General features: G+C 49.7%; 68 non-coding genes across 68 annotated transcripts; all 68 read left to right on the plus strand.

Annotated features, from left to right (window-relative positions):
- Positions 1-48: 48 nt before the first annotated feature.
- LOC130011973 (5S ribosomal RNA) lies at positions 49-167 on the plus strand. Its single transcript, XR_008787288.1, has one exon. It is a non-coding gene; the product is annotated as a 5S ribosomal RNA (ribosomal RNA).
- A 77-nt stretch (positions 168-244) lies between these two features.
- On the plus strand, positions 245-363 carry LOC130011796 (5S ribosomal RNA). Its single transcript, XR_008787106.1, has one exon. It is a non-coding gene; the product is annotated as a 5S ribosomal RNA (ribosomal RNA).
- Positions 364-529: 166 nt separating this feature from the next.
- Positions 530-648, plus strand: LOC130011974 (5S ribosomal RNA). Its single transcript, XR_008787289.1, has one exon. It is a non-coding gene; the product is annotated as a 5S ribosomal RNA (ribosomal RNA).
- Positions 649-724: 76 nt separating this feature from the next.
- Positions 725-843, plus strand: LOC130011976 (5S ribosomal RNA). The gene has a single exon (XR_008787291.1). It is a non-coding gene; the product is annotated as a 5S ribosomal RNA (ribosomal RNA).
- A 77-nt stretch (positions 844-920) lies between these two features.
- Positions 921-1,039, plus strand: LOC130011808 (5S ribosomal RNA). The gene has a single exon (XR_008787118.1). It is a non-coding gene; the product is annotated as a 5S ribosomal RNA (ribosomal RNA).
- A 165-nt stretch (positions 1,040-1,204) lies between these two features.
- Positions 1,205-1,323, plus strand: LOC130011977 (5S ribosomal RNA). Its single transcript, XR_008787292.1, has one exon. It is a non-coding gene; the product is annotated as a 5S ribosomal RNA (ribosomal RNA).
- Positions 1,324-1,399: 76 nt separating this feature from the next.
- Positions 1,400-1,518, plus strand: LOC130011978 (5S ribosomal RNA). The gene has a single exon (XR_008787293.1). It is a non-coding gene; the product is annotated as a 5S ribosomal RNA (ribosomal RNA).
- Positions 1,519-1,595: 77 nt separating this feature from the next.
- Positions 1,596-1,714, plus strand: LOC130011819 (5S ribosomal RNA). The gene has a single exon (XR_008787129.1). It is a non-coding gene; the product is annotated as a 5S ribosomal RNA (ribosomal RNA).
- A 166-nt stretch (positions 1,715-1,880) lies between these two features.
- LOC130011979 (5S ribosomal RNA) lies at positions 1,881-1,999 on the plus strand. The gene has a single exon (XR_008787294.1). It is a non-coding gene; the product is annotated as a 5S ribosomal RNA (ribosomal RNA).
- A 76-nt stretch (positions 2,000-2,075) lies between these two features.
- Positions 2,076-2,194, plus strand: LOC130011980 (5S ribosomal RNA). The gene has a single exon (XR_008787295.1). It is a non-coding gene; the product is annotated as a 5S ribosomal RNA (ribosomal RNA).
- A 77-nt stretch (positions 2,195-2,271) lies between these two features.
- Positions 2,272-2,390, plus strand: LOC130011830 (5S ribosomal RNA). Its single transcript, XR_008787141.1, has one exon. It is a non-coding gene; the product is annotated as a 5S ribosomal RNA (ribosomal RNA).
- A 166-nt stretch (positions 2,391-2,556) lies between these two features.
- LOC130011981 (5S ribosomal RNA) lies at positions 2,557-2,675 on the plus strand. The gene has a single exon (XR_008787296.1). It is a non-coding gene; the product is annotated as a 5S ribosomal RNA (ribosomal RNA).
- Positions 2,676-2,751: 76 nt separating this feature from the next.
- LOC130011982 (5S ribosomal RNA) lies at positions 2,752-2,870 on the plus strand. The gene has a single exon (XR_008787297.1). It is a non-coding gene; the product is annotated as a 5S ribosomal RNA (ribosomal RNA).
- A 77-nt stretch (positions 2,871-2,947) lies between these two features.
- Positions 2,948-3,066, plus strand: LOC130011841 (5S ribosomal RNA). The gene has a single exon (XR_008787152.1). It is a non-coding gene; the product is annotated as a 5S ribosomal RNA (ribosomal RNA).
- A 165-nt stretch (positions 3,067-3,231) lies between these two features.
- LOC130011983 (5S ribosomal RNA) lies at positions 3,232-3,350 on the plus strand. Its single transcript, XR_008787298.1, has one exon. It is a non-coding gene; the product is annotated as a 5S ribosomal RNA (ribosomal RNA).
- A 76-nt stretch (positions 3,351-3,426) lies between these two features.
- LOC130011984 (5S ribosomal RNA) lies at positions 3,427-3,545 on the plus strand. Its single transcript, XR_008787299.1, has one exon. It is a non-coding gene; the product is annotated as a 5S ribosomal RNA (ribosomal RNA).
- Positions 3,546-3,622: 77 nt separating this feature from the next.
- On the plus strand, positions 3,623-3,741 carry LOC130011853 (5S ribosomal RNA). The gene has a single exon (XR_008787164.1). It is a non-coding gene; the product is annotated as a 5S ribosomal RNA (ribosomal RNA).
- Positions 3,742-3,906: 165 nt separating this feature from the next.
- LOC130011985 (5S ribosomal RNA) lies at positions 3,907-4,025 on the plus strand. Its single transcript, XR_008787300.1, has one exon. It is a non-coding gene; the product is annotated as a 5S ribosomal RNA (ribosomal RNA).
- Positions 4,026-4,101: 76 nt separating this feature from the next.
- On the plus strand, positions 4,102-4,220 carry LOC130011987 (5S ribosomal RNA). Its single transcript, XR_008787302.1, has one exon. It is a non-coding gene; the product is annotated as a 5S ribosomal RNA (ribosomal RNA).
- Positions 4,221-4,297: 77 nt separating this feature from the next.
- Positions 4,298-4,416, plus strand: LOC130011864 (5S ribosomal RNA). Its single transcript, XR_008787177.1, has one exon. It is a non-coding gene; the product is annotated as a 5S ribosomal RNA (ribosomal RNA).
- Positions 4,417-4,580: 164 nt separating this feature from the next.
- On the plus strand, positions 4,581-4,699 carry LOC130011988 (5S ribosomal RNA). The gene has a single exon (XR_008787303.1). It is a non-coding gene; the product is annotated as a 5S ribosomal RNA (ribosomal RNA).
- Positions 4,700-4,775: 76 nt separating this feature from the next.
- Positions 4,776-4,894, plus strand: LOC130011989 (5S ribosomal RNA). Its single transcript, XR_008787304.1, has one exon. It is a non-coding gene; the product is annotated as a 5S ribosomal RNA (ribosomal RNA).
- A 77-nt stretch (positions 4,895-4,971) lies between these two features.
- Positions 4,972-5,090, plus strand: LOC130011875 (5S ribosomal RNA). The gene has a single exon (XR_008787189.1). It is a non-coding gene; the product is annotated as a 5S ribosomal RNA (ribosomal RNA).
- Positions 5,091-5,255: 165 nt separating this feature from the next.
- On the plus strand, positions 5,256-5,374 carry LOC130011990 (5S ribosomal RNA). The gene has a single exon (XR_008787305.1). It is a non-coding gene; the product is annotated as a 5S ribosomal RNA (ribosomal RNA).
- A 76-nt stretch (positions 5,375-5,450) lies between these two features.
- Positions 5,451-5,569, plus strand: LOC130011991 (5S ribosomal RNA). Its single transcript, XR_008787306.1, has one exon. It is a non-coding gene; the product is annotated as a 5S ribosomal RNA (ribosomal RNA).
- A 77-nt stretch (positions 5,570-5,646) lies between these two features.
- LOC130011886 (5S ribosomal RNA) lies at positions 5,647-5,765 on the plus strand. The gene has a single exon (XR_008787200.1). It is a non-coding gene; the product is annotated as a 5S ribosomal RNA (ribosomal RNA).
- Positions 5,766-5,929: 164 nt separating this feature from the next.
- On the plus strand, positions 5,930-6,048 carry LOC130011992 (5S ribosomal RNA). Its single transcript, XR_008787307.1, has one exon. It is a non-coding gene; the product is annotated as a 5S ribosomal RNA (ribosomal RNA).
- Positions 6,049-6,124: 76 nt separating this feature from the next.
- On the plus strand, positions 6,125-6,243 carry LOC130011604 (5S ribosomal RNA). Its single transcript, XR_008786911.1, has one exon. It is a non-coding gene; the product is annotated as a 5S ribosomal RNA (ribosomal RNA).
- A 77-nt stretch (positions 6,244-6,320) lies between these two features.
- On the plus strand, positions 6,321-6,439 carry LOC130011897 (5S ribosomal RNA). Its single transcript, XR_008787211.1, has one exon. It is a non-coding gene; the product is annotated as a 5S ribosomal RNA (ribosomal RNA).
- A 165-nt stretch (positions 6,440-6,604) lies between these two features.
- On the plus strand, positions 6,605-6,723 carry LOC130011993 (5S ribosomal RNA). The gene has a single exon (XR_008787308.1). It is a non-coding gene; the product is annotated as a 5S ribosomal RNA (ribosomal RNA).
- A 76-nt stretch (positions 6,724-6,799) lies between these two features.
- LOC130011994 (5S ribosomal RNA) lies at positions 6,800-6,918 on the plus strand. The gene has a single exon (XR_008787309.1). It is a non-coding gene; the product is annotated as a 5S ribosomal RNA (ribosomal RNA).
- Positions 6,919-6,995: 77 nt separating this feature from the next.
- Positions 6,996-7,114, plus strand: LOC130011908 (5S ribosomal RNA). Its single transcript, XR_008787222.1, has one exon. It is a non-coding gene; the product is annotated as a 5S ribosomal RNA (ribosomal RNA).
- A 168-nt stretch (positions 7,115-7,282) lies between these two features.
- On the plus strand, positions 7,283-7,401 carry LOC130011995 (5S ribosomal RNA). The gene has a single exon (XR_008787310.1). It is a non-coding gene; the product is annotated as a 5S ribosomal RNA (ribosomal RNA).
- A 76-nt stretch (positions 7,402-7,477) lies between these two features.
- LOC130011996 (5S ribosomal RNA) lies at positions 7,478-7,596 on the plus strand. The gene has a single exon (XR_008787311.1). It is a non-coding gene; the product is annotated as a 5S ribosomal RNA (ribosomal RNA).
- A 77-nt stretch (positions 7,597-7,673) lies between these two features.
- LOC130011920 (5S ribosomal RNA) lies at positions 7,674-7,792 on the plus strand. The gene has a single exon (XR_008787234.1). It is a non-coding gene; the product is annotated as a 5S ribosomal RNA (ribosomal RNA).
- A 166-nt stretch (positions 7,793-7,958) lies between these two features.
- Positions 7,959-8,077, plus strand: LOC130011998 (5S ribosomal RNA). The gene has a single exon (XR_008787313.1). It is a non-coding gene; the product is annotated as a 5S ribosomal RNA (ribosomal RNA).
- Positions 8,078-8,153: 76 nt separating this feature from the next.
- Positions 8,154-8,272, plus strand: LOC130011999 (5S ribosomal RNA). Its single transcript, XR_008787314.1, has one exon. It is a non-coding gene; the product is annotated as a 5S ribosomal RNA (ribosomal RNA).
- A 77-nt stretch (positions 8,273-8,349) lies between these two features.
- LOC130011931 (5S ribosomal RNA) lies at positions 8,350-8,468 on the plus strand. The gene has a single exon (XR_008787246.1). It is a non-coding gene; the product is annotated as a 5S ribosomal RNA (ribosomal RNA).
- Positions 8,469-8,633: 165 nt separating this feature from the next.
- Positions 8,634-8,752, plus strand: LOC130012000 (5S ribosomal RNA). The gene has a single exon (XR_008787315.1). It is a non-coding gene; the product is annotated as a 5S ribosomal RNA (ribosomal RNA).
- A 76-nt stretch (positions 8,753-8,828) lies between these two features.
- LOC130012001 (5S ribosomal RNA) lies at positions 8,829-8,947 on the plus strand. The gene has a single exon (XR_008787316.1). It is a non-coding gene; the product is annotated as a 5S ribosomal RNA (ribosomal RNA).
- A 77-nt stretch (positions 8,948-9,024) lies between these two features.
- LOC130011942 (5S ribosomal RNA) lies at positions 9,025-9,143 on the plus strand. Its single transcript, XR_008787257.1, has one exon. It is a non-coding gene; the product is annotated as a 5S ribosomal RNA (ribosomal RNA).
- A 166-nt stretch (positions 9,144-9,309) lies between these two features.
- On the plus strand, positions 9,310-9,428 carry LOC130012002 (5S ribosomal RNA). Its single transcript, XR_008787317.1, has one exon. It is a non-coding gene; the product is annotated as a 5S ribosomal RNA (ribosomal RNA).
- A 76-nt stretch (positions 9,429-9,504) lies between these two features.
- LOC130012003 (5S ribosomal RNA) lies at positions 9,505-9,623 on the plus strand. Its single transcript, XR_008787318.1, has one exon. It is a non-coding gene; the product is annotated as a 5S ribosomal RNA (ribosomal RNA).
- Positions 9,624-9,700: 77 nt separating this feature from the next.
- On the plus strand, positions 9,701-9,819 carry LOC130011953 (5S ribosomal RNA). Its single transcript, XR_008787268.1, has one exon. It is a non-coding gene; the product is annotated as a 5S ribosomal RNA (ribosomal RNA).
- A 166-nt stretch (positions 9,820-9,985) lies between these two features.
- LOC130012004 (5S ribosomal RNA) lies at positions 9,986-10,104 on the plus strand. Its single transcript, XR_008787319.1, has one exon. It is a non-coding gene; the product is annotated as a 5S ribosomal RNA (ribosomal RNA).
- Positions 10,105-10,180: 76 nt separating this feature from the next.
- On the plus strand, positions 10,181-10,299 carry LOC130012005 (5S ribosomal RNA). Its single transcript, XR_008787320.1, has one exon. It is a non-coding gene; the product is annotated as a 5S ribosomal RNA (ribosomal RNA).
- A 77-nt stretch (positions 10,300-10,376) lies between these two features.
- Positions 10,377-10,495, plus strand: LOC130011964 (5S ribosomal RNA). Its single transcript, XR_008787279.1, has one exon. It is a non-coding gene; the product is annotated as a 5S ribosomal RNA (ribosomal RNA).
- A 167-nt stretch (positions 10,496-10,662) lies between these two features.
- On the plus strand, positions 10,663-10,781 carry LOC130012006 (5S ribosomal RNA). Its single transcript, XR_008787321.1, has one exon. It is a non-coding gene; the product is annotated as a 5S ribosomal RNA (ribosomal RNA).
- Positions 10,782-10,857: 76 nt separating this feature from the next.
- Positions 10,858-10,976, plus strand: LOC130012007 (5S ribosomal RNA). Its single transcript, XR_008787322.1, has one exon. It is a non-coding gene; the product is annotated as a 5S ribosomal RNA (ribosomal RNA).
- Positions 10,977-11,053: 77 nt separating this feature from the next.
- LOC130011975 (5S ribosomal RNA) lies at positions 11,054-11,172 on the plus strand. Its single transcript, XR_008787290.1, has one exon. It is a non-coding gene; the product is annotated as a 5S ribosomal RNA (ribosomal RNA).
- A 165-nt stretch (positions 11,173-11,337) lies between these two features.
- LOC130012009 (5S ribosomal RNA) lies at positions 11,338-11,456 on the plus strand. Its single transcript, XR_008787324.1, has one exon. It is a non-coding gene; the product is annotated as a 5S ribosomal RNA (ribosomal RNA).
- A 76-nt stretch (positions 11,457-11,532) lies between these two features.
- On the plus strand, positions 11,533-11,651 carry LOC130012010 (5S ribosomal RNA). The gene has a single exon (XR_008787325.1). It is a non-coding gene; the product is annotated as a 5S ribosomal RNA (ribosomal RNA).
- Positions 11,652-11,728: 77 nt separating this feature from the next.
- Positions 11,729-11,847, plus strand: LOC130011986 (5S ribosomal RNA). Its single transcript, XR_008787301.1, has one exon. It is a non-coding gene; the product is annotated as a 5S ribosomal RNA (ribosomal RNA).
- A 166-nt stretch (positions 11,848-12,013) lies between these two features.
- LOC130012011 (5S ribosomal RNA) lies at positions 12,014-12,132 on the plus strand. The gene has a single exon (XR_008787326.1). It is a non-coding gene; the product is annotated as a 5S ribosomal RNA (ribosomal RNA).
- Positions 12,133-12,208: 76 nt separating this feature from the next.
- Positions 12,209-12,327, plus strand: LOC130012012 (5S ribosomal RNA). The gene has a single exon (XR_008787327.1). It is a non-coding gene; the product is annotated as a 5S ribosomal RNA (ribosomal RNA).
- A 77-nt stretch (positions 12,328-12,404) lies between these two features.
- On the plus strand, positions 12,405-12,523 carry LOC130011997 (5S ribosomal RNA). The gene has a single exon (XR_008787312.1). It is a non-coding gene; the product is annotated as a 5S ribosomal RNA (ribosomal RNA).
- Positions 12,524-12,689: 166 nt separating this feature from the next.
- LOC130012013 (5S ribosomal RNA) lies at positions 12,690-12,808 on the plus strand. Its single transcript, XR_008787328.1, has one exon. It is a non-coding gene; the product is annotated as a 5S ribosomal RNA (ribosomal RNA).
- Positions 12,809-12,884: 76 nt separating this feature from the next.
- On the plus strand, positions 12,885-13,003 carry LOC130012014 (5S ribosomal RNA). The gene has a single exon (XR_008787329.1). It is a non-coding gene; the product is annotated as a 5S ribosomal RNA (ribosomal RNA).
- Positions 13,004-13,080: 77 nt separating this feature from the next.
- LOC130012008 (5S ribosomal RNA) lies at positions 13,081-13,199 on the plus strand. Its single transcript, XR_008787323.1, has one exon. It is a non-coding gene; the product is annotated as a 5S ribosomal RNA (ribosomal RNA).
- A 165-nt stretch (positions 13,200-13,364) lies between these two features.
- On the plus strand, positions 13,365-13,483 carry LOC130012015 (5S ribosomal RNA). Its single transcript, XR_008787330.1, has one exon. It is a non-coding gene; the product is annotated as a 5S ribosomal RNA (ribosomal RNA).
- Positions 13,484-13,559: 76 nt separating this feature from the next.
- On the plus strand, positions 13,560-13,678 carry LOC130012016 (5S ribosomal RNA). Its single transcript, XR_008787331.1, has one exon. It is a non-coding gene; the product is annotated as a 5S ribosomal RNA (ribosomal RNA).
- Positions 13,679-13,755: 77 nt separating this feature from the next.
- Positions 13,756-13,874, plus strand: LOC130012019 (5S ribosomal RNA). Its single transcript, XR_008787334.1, has one exon. It is a non-coding gene; the product is annotated as a 5S ribosomal RNA (ribosomal RNA).
- A 165-nt stretch (positions 13,875-14,039) lies between these two features.
- LOC130012017 (5S ribosomal RNA) lies at positions 14,040-14,158 on the plus strand. The gene has a single exon (XR_008787332.1). It is a non-coding gene; the product is annotated as a 5S ribosomal RNA (ribosomal RNA).
- Positions 14,159-14,234: 76 nt separating this feature from the next.
- On the plus strand, positions 14,235-14,353 carry LOC130012018 (5S ribosomal RNA). The gene has a single exon (XR_008787333.1). It is a non-coding gene; the product is annotated as a 5S ribosomal RNA (ribosomal RNA).
- Positions 14,354-14,430: 77 nt separating this feature from the next.
- Positions 14,431-14,549, plus strand: LOC130012031 (5S ribosomal RNA). The gene has a single exon (XR_008787346.1). It is a non-coding gene; the product is annotated as a 5S ribosomal RNA (ribosomal RNA).
- Positions 14,550-14,716: 167 nt separating this feature from the next.
- Positions 14,717-14,835, plus strand: LOC130012020 (5S ribosomal RNA). The gene has a single exon (XR_008787335.1). It is a non-coding gene; the product is annotated as a 5S ribosomal RNA (ribosomal RNA).
- A 76-nt stretch (positions 14,836-14,911) lies between these two features.
- LOC130012021 (5S ribosomal RNA) lies at positions 14,912-15,030 on the plus strand. The gene has a single exon (XR_008787336.1). It is a non-coding gene; the product is annotated as a 5S ribosomal RNA (ribosomal RNA).
- Positions 15,031-15,107: 77 nt separating this feature from the next.
- On the plus strand, positions 15,108-15,226 carry LOC130012042 (5S ribosomal RNA). The gene has a single exon (XR_008787357.1). It is a non-coding gene; the product is annotated as a 5S ribosomal RNA (ribosomal RNA).
- Positions 15,227-15,234: the final 8 nt, after the last annotated feature.

Raw genomic sequence — 15,234 nt, forward strand, 5'->3', positions numbered from 1 at the left:
CGGCGGACTTGAGTTAAGCATAACTACGGGTTTTATTCGCCTTCTCTCGTCTACGGCCACACCACGTTGAAAACACCAGTTCTCGTCCGATCACTGAAGTTAAGCAACGTCGGGCCCGGTCAGTACTTGGATGGGTGACCGCCTGGGAACACCGGGTGCTGTAGACGCCTAGTTTTTTTGAAAAGAAACCAATTTTCGGCGGACTTGAGTTTGGAATAACTACGGGTTTTATTCGTCTTCTCTCGTCTACGGCCATACCACGTTGAAAACACCAGTTCTCGTCCGATCACTGAAGTTAAGCAACGTCGGGCCCGGTTAGTACTTGGATGGGTGACCGCCTGGGAACACCGGGTGCTGTAGACGCCTTTTTTCCCGATTGTTTCAACTAAAAATCAATTTTCCGCACTTCAGGCCATTGTACGTCTTCTTTGGCATAACATTAGCTCCCCCCCCCCCCTACGCCCCGGGGGAAAAAAGATACAGAAAGAATTTGAGTAAAAATAACTACGGGTTTTATTCACCTTCGCTCGTCTACGGCCACACCACGTTGAAAACACCAGTTCTCGTCCGATCACTGAAGTTAAGCAACGTCGGGCCCGGTCAGTACTTGGATGGGTGACCGCCTGGGAACACCGGGTGCTGTAGACGCCTAGTTTTTTGAAAAGAAACCAATTTTCGGCGGACTTGAGTTAAGCATAACTACGGGTTTTATTCGCCTTCTCTCGTCTACGGCCACACCACGTTGAAAACACCAGTTCTCGTCCGATCACTGAAGTTAAGCAACGTCGGGCCCGGTCAGTACTTGGATGGGTGACCGCCTGGGAACACCGGGTGCTGTAGACGCCTAGTTTTTTTGAAAAGAAACCAATTTTCGGCGGACTTGAGTTTGGAATAACTACGGGTTTTATTCGTCTTCTCTCGTCTACGGCCATACCACGTTGAAAACACCAGTTCTCGTCCGATCACTGAAGTTAAGCAACGTCGGGCCCGGTTAGTACTTGGATGGGTGACCGCCTGGGAACACCGGGTGCTGTAGACGCCTTTTTTCCCGATTGTTTCAACTAAAAATCAATTTTCCGCACTTCAGGCCATTGTACGTCTTCTTTGGCATAACATTAGCTCCCCCCCCCCCTACGCCCCGGGGGAAAAAAGATACAGAAAGAATTTGAGTAAAAATAACTACGGGTTTTATTCACCTTCGCTCGTCTACGGCCACACCACGTTGAAAACACCAGTTCTCGTCCGATCACTGAAGTTAAGCAACGTCGGGCCCGGTCAGTACTTGGATGGGTGACCGCCTGGGAACACCGGGTGCTGTAGACGCCTAGTTTTTTGAAAAGAAACCAATTTTCGGCGGACTTGAGTTAAGCATAACTACGGGTTTTATTCGCCTTCTCTCGTCTACGGCCACACCACGTTGAAAACACCAGTTCTCGTCCGATCACTGAAGTTAAGCAACGTCGGGCCCGGTCAGTACTTGGATGGGTGACCGCCTGGGAACACCGGGTGCTGTAGACGCCTAGTTTTTTTGAAAAGAAACCAATTTTCGGCGGACTTGAGTTTGGAATAACTACGGGTTTTATTCGTCTTCTCTCGTCTACGGCCATACCACGTTGAAAACACCAGTTCTCGTCCGATCACTGAAGTTAAGCAACGTCGGGCCCGGTTAGTACTTGGATGGGTGACCGCCTGGGAACACCGGGTGCTGTAGACGCCTTTTTTCCCGATTGTTTCAACTAAAAATCAATTTTCCGCACTTCAGGCCATTGTACGTCTTCTTTGGCATAACATTAGCTCCCCCCCCCCCCTACGCCCCGGGGGAAAAAAGATACAGAAAGAATTTGAGTAAAAATAACTACGGGTTTTATTCACCTTCGCTCGTCTACGGCCACACCACGTTGAAAACACCAGTTCTCGTCCGATCACTGAAGTTAAGCAACGTCGGGCCCGGTCAGTACTTGGATGGGTGACCGCCTGGGAACACCGGGTGCTGTAGACGCCTAGTTTTTTGAAAAGAAACCAATTTTCGGCGGACTTGAGTTAAGCATAACTACGGGTTTTATTCGCCTTCTCTCGTCTACGGCCACACCACGTTGAAAACACCAGTTCTCGTCCGATCACTGAAGTTAAGCAACGTCGGGCCCGGTCAGTACTTGGATGGGTGACCGCCTGGGAACACCGGGTGCTGTAGACGCCTAGTTTTTTTGAAAAGAAACCAATTTTCGGCGGACTTGAGTTTGGAATAACTACGGGTTTTATTCGTCTTCTCTCGTCTACGGCCATACCACGTTGAAAACACCAGTTCTCGTCCGATCACTGAAGTTAAGCAACGTCGGGCCCGGTTAGTACTTGGATGGGTGACCGCCTGGGAACACCGGGTGCTGTAGACGCCTTTTTTCCCGATTGTTTCAACTAAAAATCAATTTTCCGCACTTCAGGCCATTGTACGTCTTCTTTGGCATAACATTAGCTCCCCCCCCCCCCTACGCCCCGGGGGAAAAAAGATACAGAAAGAATTTGAGTAAAAATAACTACGGGTTTTATTCACCTTCGCTCGTCTACGGCCACACCACGTTGAAAACACCAGTTCTCGTCCGATCACTGAAGTTAAGCAACGTCGGGCCCGGTCAGTACTTGGATGGGTGACCGCCTGGGAACACCGGGTGCTGTAGACGCCTAGTTTTTTGAAAAGAAACCAATTTTCGGCGGACTTGAGTTAAGCATAACTACGGGTTTTATTCGCCTTCTCTCGTCTACGGCCACACCACGTTGAAAACACCAGTTCTCGTCCGATCACTGAAGTTAAGCAACGTCGGGCCCGGTCAGTACTTGGATGGGTGACCGCCTGGGAACACCGGGTGCTGTAGACGCCTAGTTTTTTTGAAAAGAAACCAATTTTCGGCGGACTTGAGTTTGGAATAACTACGGGTTTTATTCGTCTTCTCTCGTCTACGGCCATACCACGTTGAAAACACCAGTTCTCGTCCGATCACTGAAGTTAAGCAACGTCGGGCCCGGTTAGTACTTGGATGGGTGACCGCCTGGGAACACCGGGTGCTGTAGACGCCTTTTTTCCCGATTGTTTCAACTAAAAATCAATTTTCCGCACTTCAGGCCATTGTACGTCTTCTTTGGCATAACATTAGCTCCCCCCCCCCCTACGCCCCGGGGGAAAAAAGATACAGAAAGAATTTGAGTAAAAATAACTACGGGTTTTATTCACCTTCGCTCGTCTACGGCCACACCACGTTGAAAACACCAGTTCTCGTCCGATCACTGAAGTTAAGCAACGTCGGGCCCGGTCAGTACTTGGATGGGTGACCGCCTGGGAACACCGGGTGCTGTAGACGCCTAGTTTTTTGAAAAGAAACCAATTTTCGGCGGACTTGAGTTAAGCATAACTACGGGTTTTATTCGCCTTCTCTCGTCTACGGCCACACCACGTTGAAAACACCAGTTCTCGTCCGATCACTGAAGTTAAGCAACGTCGGGCCCGGTCAGTACTTGGATGGGTGACCGCCTGGGAACACCGGGTGCTGTAGACGCCTAGTTTTTTTGAAAAGAAACCAATTTTCGGCGGACTTGAGTTTGGAATAACTACGGGTTTTATTCGTCTTCTCTCGTCTACGGCCATACCACGTTGAAAACACCAGTTCTCGTCCGATCACTGAAGTTAAGCAACGTCGGGCCCGGTTAGTACTTGGATGGGTGACCGCCTGGGAACACCGGGTGCTGTAGACGCCTTTTTTCCCGATTGTTTCAACTAAAAATCAATTTTCCGCACTTCAGGCCATTGTACGTCTTCTTTGGCATAACATTAGCTCCCCCCCCCCCTACGCCCCGGGGGAAAAAAGATACAGAAAGAATTTGAGTAAAAATAACTACGGGTTTTATTCACCTTCGCTCGTCTACGGCCACACCACGTTGAAAACACCAGTTCTCGTCCGATCACTGAAGTTAAGCAACGTCGGGCCCGGTCAGTACTTGGATGGGTGACCGCCTGGGAACACCGGGTGCTGTAGACGCCTAGTTTTTTGAAAAGAAACCAATTTTCGGCGGACTTGAGTTAAGCATAACTACGGGTTTTATTCGCCTTCTCTCGTCTACGGCCACACCACGTTGAAAACACCAGTTCTCGTCCGATCACTGAAGTTAAGCAACGTCGGGCCCGGTCAGTACTTGGATGGGTGACCGCCTGGGAACACCGGGTGCTGTAGACGCCTAGTTTTTTTGAAAAGAAACCAATTTTCGGCGGACTTGAGTTTGGAATAACTACGGGTTTTATTCGTCTTCTCTCGTCTACGGCCATACCACGTTGAAAACACCAGTTCTCGTCCGATCACTGAAGTTAAGCAACGTCGGGCCCGGTTAGTACTTGGATGGGTGACCGCCTGGGAACACCGGGTGCTGTAGACGCCTTTTTTCCCGATTGTTTCAACTAAAAATCAATTTTCCGCACTTCAGGCCATTGTACGTCTTCTTTGGCATAACATTAGCTCCCCCCCCCCCACGCCCCGGGGGAAAAAAGATACAGAAAGAATTTGAGTAAAAATAACTACGGGTTTTATTCACCTTCGCTCGTCTACGGCCACACCACGTTGAAAACACCAGTTCTCGTCCGATCACTGAAGTTAAGCAACGTCGGGCCCGGTCAGTACTTGGATGGGTGACCGCCTGGGAACACCGGGTGCTGTAGACGCCTAGTTTTTTGAAAAGAAACCAATTTTCGGCGGACTTGAGTTAAGCATAACTACGGGTTTTATTCGCCTTCTCTCGTCTACGGCCACACCACGTTGAAAACACCAGTTCTCGTCCGATCACTGAAGTTAAGCAACGTCGGGCCCGGTCAGTACTTGGATGGGTGACCGCCTGGGAACACCGGGTGCTGTAGACGCCTAGTTTTTTTGAAAAGAAACCAATTTTCGGCGGACTTGAGTTTGGAATAACTACGGGTTTTATTCGTCTTCTCTCGTCTACGGCCATACCACGTTGAAAACACCAGTTCTCGTCCGATCACTGAAGTTAAGCAACGTCGGGCCCGGTTAGTACTTGGATGGGTGACCGCCTGGGAACACCGGGTGCTGTAGACGCCTTTTTTCCCGATTGTTTCAACTAAAAATCAATTTTCCGCACTTCAGGCCATTGTACGTCTTCTTTGGCATAACATTAGCTCCCCCCCCCCCTACGCCCCGGGGGAAAAAAGATACAGAAAGAATTTGAGTAAAAATAACTACGGGTTTTATTCACCTTCGCTCGTCTACGGCCACACCACGTTGAAAACACCAGTTCTCGTCCGATCACTGAAGTTAAGCAACGTCGGGCCCGGTCAGTACTTGGATGGGTGACCGCCTGGGAACACCGGGTGCTGTAGACGCCTAGTTTTTTGAAAAGAAACCAATTTTCGGCGGACTTGAGTTAAGCATAACTACGGGTTTTATTCGCCTTCTCTCGTCTACGGCCACACCACGTTGAAAACACCAGTTCTCGTCCGATCACTGAAGTTAAGCAACGTCGGGCCCGGTCAGTACTTGGATGGGTGACCGCCTGGGAACACCGGGTGCTGTAGACGCCTAGTTTTTTTGAAAAGAAACCAATTTTCGGCGGACTTGAGTTTGGAATAACTACGGGTTTTATTCGTCTTCTCTCGTCTACGGCCATACCACGTTGAAAACACCAGTTCTCGTCCGATCACTGAAGTTAAGCAACGTCGGGCCCGGTTAGTACTTGGATGGGTGACCGCCTGGGAACACCGGGTGCTGTAGACGCCTTTTTTCCCGATTGTTTCAACTAAAAATCAATTTTCCGCACTTCAGGCCATTGTACGTCTTCTTTGGCATAACATTAGCTCCCCCCCCCCTACGCCCCGGGGGAAAAAAGATACAGAAAGAATTTGAGTAAAAATAACTACGGGTTTTATTCACCTTCGCTCGTCTACGGCCACACCACGTTGAAAACACCAGTTCTCGTCCGATCACTGAAGTTAAGCAACGTCGGGCCCGGTCAGTACTTGGATGGGTGACCGCCTGGGAACACCGGGTGCTGTAGACGCCTAGTTTTTTGAAAAGAAACCAATTTTCGGCGGACTTGAGTTAAGCATAACTACGGGTTTTATTCGCCTTCTCTCGTCTACGGCCACACCACGTTGAAAACACCAGTTCTCGTCCGATCACTAAAGTTAAGCAACGTCGGGCCCGGTCAGTACTTGGATGGGTGACCGCCTGGGAACACCGGGTGCTGTAGACGCCTAGTTTTTTTGAAAAGAAACCAATTTTCGGCGGACTTGAGTTTGGAATAACTACGGGTTTTATTCGTCTTCTCTCGTCTACGGCCATACCACGTTGAAAACACCAGTTCTCGTCCGATCACTGAAGTTAAGCAACGTCGGGCCCGGTTAGTACTTGGATGGGTGACCGCCTGGGAACACCGGGTGCTGTAGACGCCTTTTTTCCCGATTGTTTCAACTAAAAATCAATTTTCCGCACTTCAGGCCATTGTACGTCTTCTTTGGCATAACATTAGCTCCCCCCCCCCCTACGCCCCGGGGGAAAAAAGATACAGAAAGAATTTGAGTAAAAATAACTACGGGTTTTATTCACCTTCGCTCGTCTACGGCCACACCACGTTGAAAACACCAGTTCTCGTCCGATCACTGAAGTTAAGCAACGTCGGGCCCGGTCAGTACTTGGATGGGTGACCGCCTGGGAACACCGGGTGCTGTAGACGCCTAGTTTTTTGAAAAGAAACCAATTTTCGGCGGACTTGAGTTAAGCATAACTACGGGTTTTATTCGCCTTCTCTCGTCTACGGCCACACCACGTTGAAAACACCAGTTCTCGTCCGATCACTGAAGTTAAGCAACGTCGGGCCCGGTCAGTACTTGGATGGGTGACCGCCTGGGAACACCGGGTGCTGTAGACGCCTAGTTTTTTTGAAAAGAAACCAATTTTCGGCGGACTTGAGTTTGGAATAACTACGGGTTTTATTCGTCTTCTCTCGTCTACGGCCATACCACGTTGAAAACACCAGTTCTCGTCCGATCACTGAAGTTAAGCAACGTCGGGCCCGGTTAGTACTTGGATGGGTGACCGCCTGGGAACACCGGGTGCTGTAGACGCCTTTTTTCCCGATTGTTTCAACTAAAAATCAATTTTCCGCACTTCAGGCCATTGTACGTCTTCTTTGGCATAACATTAGCTCCCCCCCCCCCCCCTACGCCCCGGGGGAAAAAAGATACAGAAAGAATTTGAGTAAAAATAACTACGGGTTTTATTCACCTTCGCTCGTCTACGGCCACACCACGTTGAAAACACCAGTTCTCGTCCGATCACTGAAGTTAAGCAACGTCGGGCCCGGTCAGTACTTGGATGGGTGACCGCCTGGGAACACCGGGTGCTGTAGACGCCTAGTTTTTTGAAAAGAAACCAATTTTCGGCGGACTTGAGTTAAGCATAACTACGGGTTTTATTCGCCTTCTCTCGTCTACGGCCACACCACGTTGAAAACACCAGTTCTCGTCCGATCACTGAAGTTAAGCAACGTCGGGCCCGGTCAGTACTTGGATGGGTGACCGCCTGGGAACACCGGGTGCTGTAGACGCCTAGTTTTTTTGAAAAGAAACCAATTTTCGGCGGACTTGAGTTTGGAATAACTACGGGTTTTATTCGTCTTCTCTCGTCTACGGCCATACCACGTTGAAAACACCAGTTCTCGTCCGATCACTGAAGTTAAGCAACGTCGGGCCCGGTTAGTACTTGGATGGGTGACCGCCTGGGAACACCGGGTGCTGTAGACGCCTTTTTTCCCGATTGTTTCAACTAAAAATCAATTTTCCGCACTTCAGGCCATTGTACGTCTTCTTTGGCATAACATTAGCTCCCCCCCCCCCCTACGCCCCGGGGGAAAAAAGATACAGAAAGAATTTGAGTAAAAATAACTACGGGTTTTATTCACCTTCGCTCGTCTACGGCCACACCACGTTGAAAACACCAGTTCTCGTCCGATCACTGAAGTTAAGCAACGTCGGGCCCGGTCAGTACTTGGATGGGTGACCGCCTGGGAACACCGGGTGCTGTAGACGCCTAGTTTTTTGAAAAGAAACCAATTTTCGGCGGACTTGAGTTAAGCATAACTACGGGTTTTATTCGCCTTCTCTCGTCTACGGCCACACCACGTTGAAAACACCAGTTCTCGTCCGATCACTGAAGTTAAGCAACGTCGGGCCCGGTCAGTACTTGGATGGGTGACCGCCTGGGAACACCGGGTGCTGTAGACGCCTAGTTTTTTTGAAAAGAAACCAATTTTCGGCGGACTTGAGTTTGGAATAACTACGGGTTTTATTCGTCTTCTCTCGTCTACGGCCATACCACGTTGAAAACACCAGTTCTCGTCCGATCACTGAAGTTAAGCAACGTCGGGCCCGGTTAGTACTTGGATGGGTGACCGCCTGGGAACACCGGGTGCTGTAGACGCCTTTTTTCCCGATTGTTTCAACTAAAAATCAATTTTCCGCACTTCAGGCCATTGTACGTCTTCTTTGGCATAACATTAGCTCCCCCCCCCCCTACGCCCCGGGGGAAAAAAGATACAGAAAGAATTTGAGTAAAAATAACTACGGGTTTTATTCACCTTCGCTCGTCTACGGCCACACCACGTTGAAAACACCAGTTCTCGTCCGATCACTGAAGTTAAGCAACGTCGGGCCCGGTCAGTACTTGGATGGGTGACCGCCTGGGAACACCGGGTGCTGTAGACGCCTAGTTTTTTGAAAAGAAACCAATTTTCGGCGGACTTGAGTTAAGCATAACTACGGGTTTTATTCGCCTTCTCTCGTCTACGGCCACACCACGTTGAAAACACCAGTTCTCGTCCGATCACTGAAGTTAAGCAACGTCGGGCCCGGTCAGTACTTGGATGGGTGACCGCCTGGGAACACCGGGTGCTGTAGACGCCTAGTTTTTTTGAAAAGAAACCAATTTTCGGCGGACTTGAGTTTGGAATAACTACGGGTTTTATTCGTCTTCTCTCGTCTACGGCCATACCACGTTGAAAACACCAGTTCTCGTCCGATCACTGAAGTTAAGCAACGTCGGGCCCGGTTAGTACTTGGATGGGTGACCGCCTGGGAACACCGGGTGCTGTAGACGCCTTTTTTCCCGATTGTTTCAACTAAAAATCAATTTTCCGCACTTCAGGCCATTGTACGTCTTCTTTGGCATAACATTAGCTCCCCCCCCCCCCTACGCCCCGGGGGAAAAAAGATACAGAAAGAATTTGAGTAAAAATAACTACGGGTTTTATTCACCTTCGCTCGTCTACGGCCACACCACGTTGAAAACACCAGTTCTCGTCCGATCACTGAAGTTAAGCAACGTCGGGCCCGGTCAGTACTTGGATGGGTGACCGCCTGGGAACACCGGGTGCTGTAGACGCCTAGTTTTTTGAAAAGAAACCAATTTTCGGCGGACTTGAGTTAAGCATAACTACGGGTTTTATTCGCCTTCTCTCGTCTACGGCCACACCACGTTGAAAACACCAGTTCTCGTCCGATCACTGAAGTTAAGCAACGTCGGGCCCGGTCAGTACTTGGATGGGTGACCGCCTGGGAACACCGGGTGCTGTAGACGCCTAGTTTTTTTGAAAAGAAACCAATTTTCGGCGGACTTGAGTTTGGAATAACTACGGGTTTTATTCGTCTTCTCTCGTCTACGGCCATACCACGTTGAAAACACCAGTTCTCGTCCGATCACTGAAGTTAAGCAACGTCGGGCCCGGTTAGTACTTGGATGGGTGACCGCCTGGGAACACCGGGTGCTGTAGACGCCTTTTTTCCCGATTGTTTCAACTAAAAATCAATTTTCCGCACTTCAGGCCATTGTACGTCTTCTTTGGCATAACATTAGCTCCCCCCCCCCCCTACGCCCCGGGGGAAAAAAGATACAGAAAGAATTTGAGTAAAAATAACTACGGGTTTTATTCACCTTCGCTCGTCTACGGCCACACCACGTTGAAAACACCAGTTCTCGTCCGATCACTGAAGTTAAGCAACGTCGGGCCCGGTCAGTACTTGGATGGGTGACCGCCTGGGAACACCGGGTGCTGTAGACGCCTAGTTTTTTGAAAAGAAACCAATTTTCGGCGGACTTGAGTTAAGCATAACTACGGGTTTTATTCGCCTTCTCTCGTCTACGGCCACACCACGTTGAAAACACCAGTTCTCGTCCGATCACTGAAGTTAAGCAACGTCGGGCCCGGTCAGTACTTGGATGGGTGACCGCCTGGGAACACCGGGTGCTGTAGACGCCTAGTTTTTTTGAAAAGAAACCAATTTTCGGCGGACTTGAGTTTGGAATAACTACGGGTTTTATTCGTCTTCTCTCGTCTACGGCCATACCACGTTGAAAACACCAGTTCTCGTCCGATCACTGAAGTTAAGCAACGTCGGGCCCGGTTAGTACTTGGATGGGTGACCGCCTGGGAACACCGGGTGCTGTAGACGCCTTTTTTCCCGATTGTTTCAACTAAAAATCAATTTTCCGCACTTCAGGCCATTGTACGTCTTCTTTGGCATAACATTAGCTCCCCCCCCCCCCCTACGCCCCGGGGGAAAAAAGATACAGAAAGAATTTGAGTAAAAATAACTACGGGTTTTATTCACCTTCGCTCGTCTACGGCCACACCACGTTGAAAACACCAGTTCTCGTCCGATCACTGAAGTTAAGCAACGTCGGGCCCGGTCAGTACTTGGATGGGTGACCGCCTGGGAACACCGGGTGCTGTAGACGCCTAGTTTTTTGAAAAGAAACCAATTTTCGGCGGACTTGAGTTAAGCATAACTACGGGTTTTATTCGCCTTCTCTCGTCTACGGCCACACCACGTTGAAAACACCAGTTCTCGTCCGATCACTGAAGTTAAGCAACGTCGGGCCCGGTCAGTACTTGGATGGGTGACCGCCTGGGAACACCGGGTGCTGTAGACGCCTAGTTTTTTTGAAAAGAAACCAATTTTCGGCGGACTTGAGTTTGGAATAACTACGGGTTTTATTCGTCTTCTCTCGTCTACGGCCATACCACGTTGAAAACACCAGTTCTCGTCCGATCACTGAAGTTAAGCAACGTCGGGCCCGGTTAGTACTTGGATGGGTGACCGCCTGGGAACACCGGGTGCTGTAGACGCCTTTTTTCCCGATTGTTTCAACTAAAAATCAATTTTCCGCACTTCAGGCCATTGTACGTCTTCTTTGGCATAACATTAGCTCCCCCCCCCCCTACGCCCCGGGGGAAAAAAGATACAGAAAGAATTTGAGTAAAAATAACTACGGGTTTTATTCACCTTCGCTCGTCTACGGCCACACCACGTTGAAAACACCAGTTCTCGTCCGATCACTGAAGTTAAGCAACGTCGGGCCCGGTCAGTACTTGGATGGGTGACCGCCTGGGAACACCGGGTGCTGTAGACGCCTAGTTTTTTGAAAAGAAACCAATTTTCGGCGGACTTGAGTTAAGCATAACTACGGGTTTTATTCGCCTTCTCTCGTCTACGGCCACACCACGTTGAAAACACCAGTTCTCGTCCGATCACTGAAGTTAAGCAACGTCGGGCCCGGTCAGTACTTGGATGGGTGACCGCCTGGGAACACCGGGTGCTGTAGACGCCTAGTTTTTTTGAAAAGAAACCAATTTTCGGCGGACTTGAGTTTGGAATAACTACGGGTTTTATTCGTCTTCTCTCGTCTACGGCCATACCACGTTGAAAACACCAGTTCTCGTCCGATCACTGAAGTTAAGCAACGTCGGGCCCGGTTAGTACTTGGATGGGTGACCGCCTGGGAACACCGGGTGCTGTAGACGCCTTTTTTCCCGATTGTTTCAACTAAAAATCAATTTTCCGCACTTCAGGCCATTGTACGTCTTCTTTGGCATAACATTAGCTCCCCCCCCCCCCTACGCCCCGGGGGAAAAAAGATACAGAAAGAATTTGAGTAAAAATAACTACGGGTTTTATTCACCTTCGCTCGTCTACGGCCACACCACGTTGAAAACACCAGTTCTCGTCCGATCACTGAAGTTAAGCAACGTCGGGCCCGGTCAGTACTTGGATGGGTGACCGCCTGGGAACACCGGGTGCTGTAGACGCCTAGTTTTTTGAAAAGAAACCAATTTTCGGCGGACTTGAGTTAAGCATAACTACGGGTTTTATTCGCCTTCTCTCGTCTACGGCCACACCACGTTGAAAACACCAGTTCTCGTCCGATCACTGAAGTTAAGCAACGTCGGGCCCGGTCAGTACTTGGATGGGTGACCGCCTGGGAACACCGGGTGCTGTAGACGCCTAGTTTTTTTGAAAAGAAACCAATTTTCGGCGGACTTGAGTTTGGAATAACTACGGGTTTTATTCGTCTTCTCTCGTCTACGGCCATACCACGTTGAAAACACCAGTTCTCGTCCGATCACTGAAGTTAAGCAACGTCGGGCCCGGTTAGTACTTGGATGGGTGACCGCCTGGGAACACCGGGTGCTGTAGACGCCTTTTTTCCCGATTGTTTCAACTAAAAATCAATTTTCCGCACTTCAGGCCATTGTACGTCTTCTTTGGCATAACATTAGCTCCCCCCCCCCCCTACGCCCCGGGGGAAAAAAGATACAGAAAGAATTTGAGTAAAAATAACTACGGGTTTTATTCACCTTCGCTCGTCTACGGCCACACCACGTTGAAAACACCAGTTCTCGTCCGATCACTGAAGTTAAGCAACGTCGGGCCCGGTCAGTACTTGGATGGGTGACCGCCTGGGAACACCGGGTGCTGTAGACGCCTAGTTTTTTGAAAAGAAACCAATTTTCGGCGGACTTGAGTTAAGCATAACTACGGGTTTTATTCGCCTTCTCTCGTCTACGGCCACACCACGTTGAAAACACCAGTTCTCGTCCGATCACTGAAGTTAAGCAACGTCGGGCCCGGTCAGTACTTGGATGGGTGACCGCCTGGGAACACCGGGTGCTGTAGACGCCTAGTTTTTTTGAAAAGAAACCAATTTTCGGCGGACTTGAGTTTGGAATAACTACGGGTTTTATTCGTCTTCTCTCGTCTACGGCCATACCACGTTGAAAACACCAGTTCTCGTCCGATCACTGAAGTTAAGCAACGTCGGGCCCGGTTAGTACTTGGATGGGTGACCGCCTGGGAACACCGGGTGCTGTAGACGCCTTTTTTCCCGATTGTTTCAACTAAAAATCAATTTTCCGCACTTCAGGCCATTGTACGTCTTCTTTGGCATAACATTAGCTCCCCCCCCCCCTACGCCCCGGGGGAAAAAAGATACAGAAAGAATTTGAGTAAAAATAACTACGGGTTTTATTCACCTTCGCTCGTCTACGGCCACACCACGTTGAAAACACCAGTTCTCGTCCGATCACTGAAGTTAAGCAACGTCGGGCCCGGTCAGTACTTGGATGGGTGACCGCCTGGGAACACCGGGTGCTGTAGACGCCTAGTTTTTTGAAAAGAAACCAATTTTCGGCGGACTTGAGTTAAGCATAACTACGGGTTTTATTCGCCTTCTCTCGTCTACGGCCACACCACGTTGAAAACACCAGTTCTCGTCCGATCACTGAAGTTAAGCAACGTCGGGCCCGGTCAGTACTTGGATGGGTGACCGCCTGGGAACACCGGGTGCTGTAGACGCCTAGTTTTTTTGAAAAGAAACCAATTTTCGGCGGACTTGAGTTTGGAATAACTACGGGTTTTATTCGTCTTCTCTCGTCTACGGCCATACCACGTTGAAAACACCAGTTCTCGTCCGATCACTGAAGTTAAGCAACGTCGGGCCCGGTTAGTACTTGGATGGGTGACCGCCTGGGAACACCGGGTGCTGTAGACGCCTTTTTTCCCGATTGTTTCAACTAAAAATCAATTTTCCGCACTTCAGGCCATTGTACGTCTTCTTTGGCATAACATTAGCTCCCCCCCCCCCTACGCCCCGGGGGAAAAAAGATACAGAAAGAATTTGAGTAAAAATAACTACGGGTTTTATTCACCTTCGCTCGTCTACGGCCACACCACGTTGAAAACACCAGTTCTCGTCCGATCACTGAAGTTAAGCAACGTCGGGCCCGGTCAGTACTTGGATGGGTGACCGCCTGGGAACACCGGGTGCTGTAGACGCCTAGTTTTTTGAAAAGAAACCAATTTTCGGCGGACTTGAGTTAAGCATAACTACGGGTTTTATTCGCCTTCTCTCGTCTACGGCCACACCACGTTGAAAACACCAGTTCTCGTCCGATCACTGAAGTTAAGCAACGTCGGGCCCGGTCAGTACTTGGATGGGTGACCGCCTGGGAACACCGGGTGCTGTAGACGCCTAGTTTTTTTGAAAAGAAACCAATTTTCGGCGGACTTGAGTTTGGAATAACTACGGGTTTTATTCGTCTTCTCTCGTCTACGGCCATACCACGTTGAAAACACCAGTTCTCGTCCGATCACTGAAGTTAAGCAACGTCGGGCCCGGTTAGTACTTGGATGGGTGACCGCCTGGGAACACCGGGTGCTGTAGACGCCTTTTTTCCCGATTGTTTCAACTAAAAATCAATTTTCCGCACTTCAGGCCATTGTACGTCTTCTTTGGCATAACATTAGCTCCCCCCCCCCCCCTACGCCCCGGGGGAAAAAAGATACAGAAAGAATTTGAGTAAAAATAACTACGGGTTTTATTCACCTTCGCTCGTCTACGGCCACACCACGTTGAAAACACCAGTTCTCGTCCGATCACTGAAGTTAAGCAACGTCGGGCCCGGTCAGTACTTGGATGGGTGACCGCCTGGGAACACCGGGTGCTGTAGACGCCTAGTTTTTTGAAAAGAAACCAATTTTCGGCGGACTTGAGTTAAGCATAACTACGGGTTTTATTCGCCTTCTCTCGTCTACGGCCACACCACGTTGAAAACACCAGTTCTCGTCCGATCACTGAAGTTAAGCAACGTCGGGCCCGGTCAGTACTTGGATGGGTGACCGCCTGGGAACACCGGGTGCTGTAGACGCCTAGTTTTTTTGAAAAGAAACCACTTTTCGGCGGACTTGAGTTTGGAATAACTACGGGTTTTATTCGTCTTCTCTCGTCTACGGCCATACCACGTTGAAAACACCAGTTCTCGTCCGATCACTGAAGTTAAGCAACGTCGGGCCCGGTTAGTACTTGGATGGGTGACCGCCTGGGAACACCGGGTGCTGTAGACGCCTTTTTT

Source organism: Patella vulgata, chromosome 2 (genome assembly GCF_932274485.2).
Source record: "Patella vulgata chromosome 2, xgPatVulg1.2, whole genome shotgun sequence".
Lineage (NCBI taxonomy): Eukaryota > Metazoa > Mollusca > Gastropoda > Patellidae > Patella > Patella vulgata.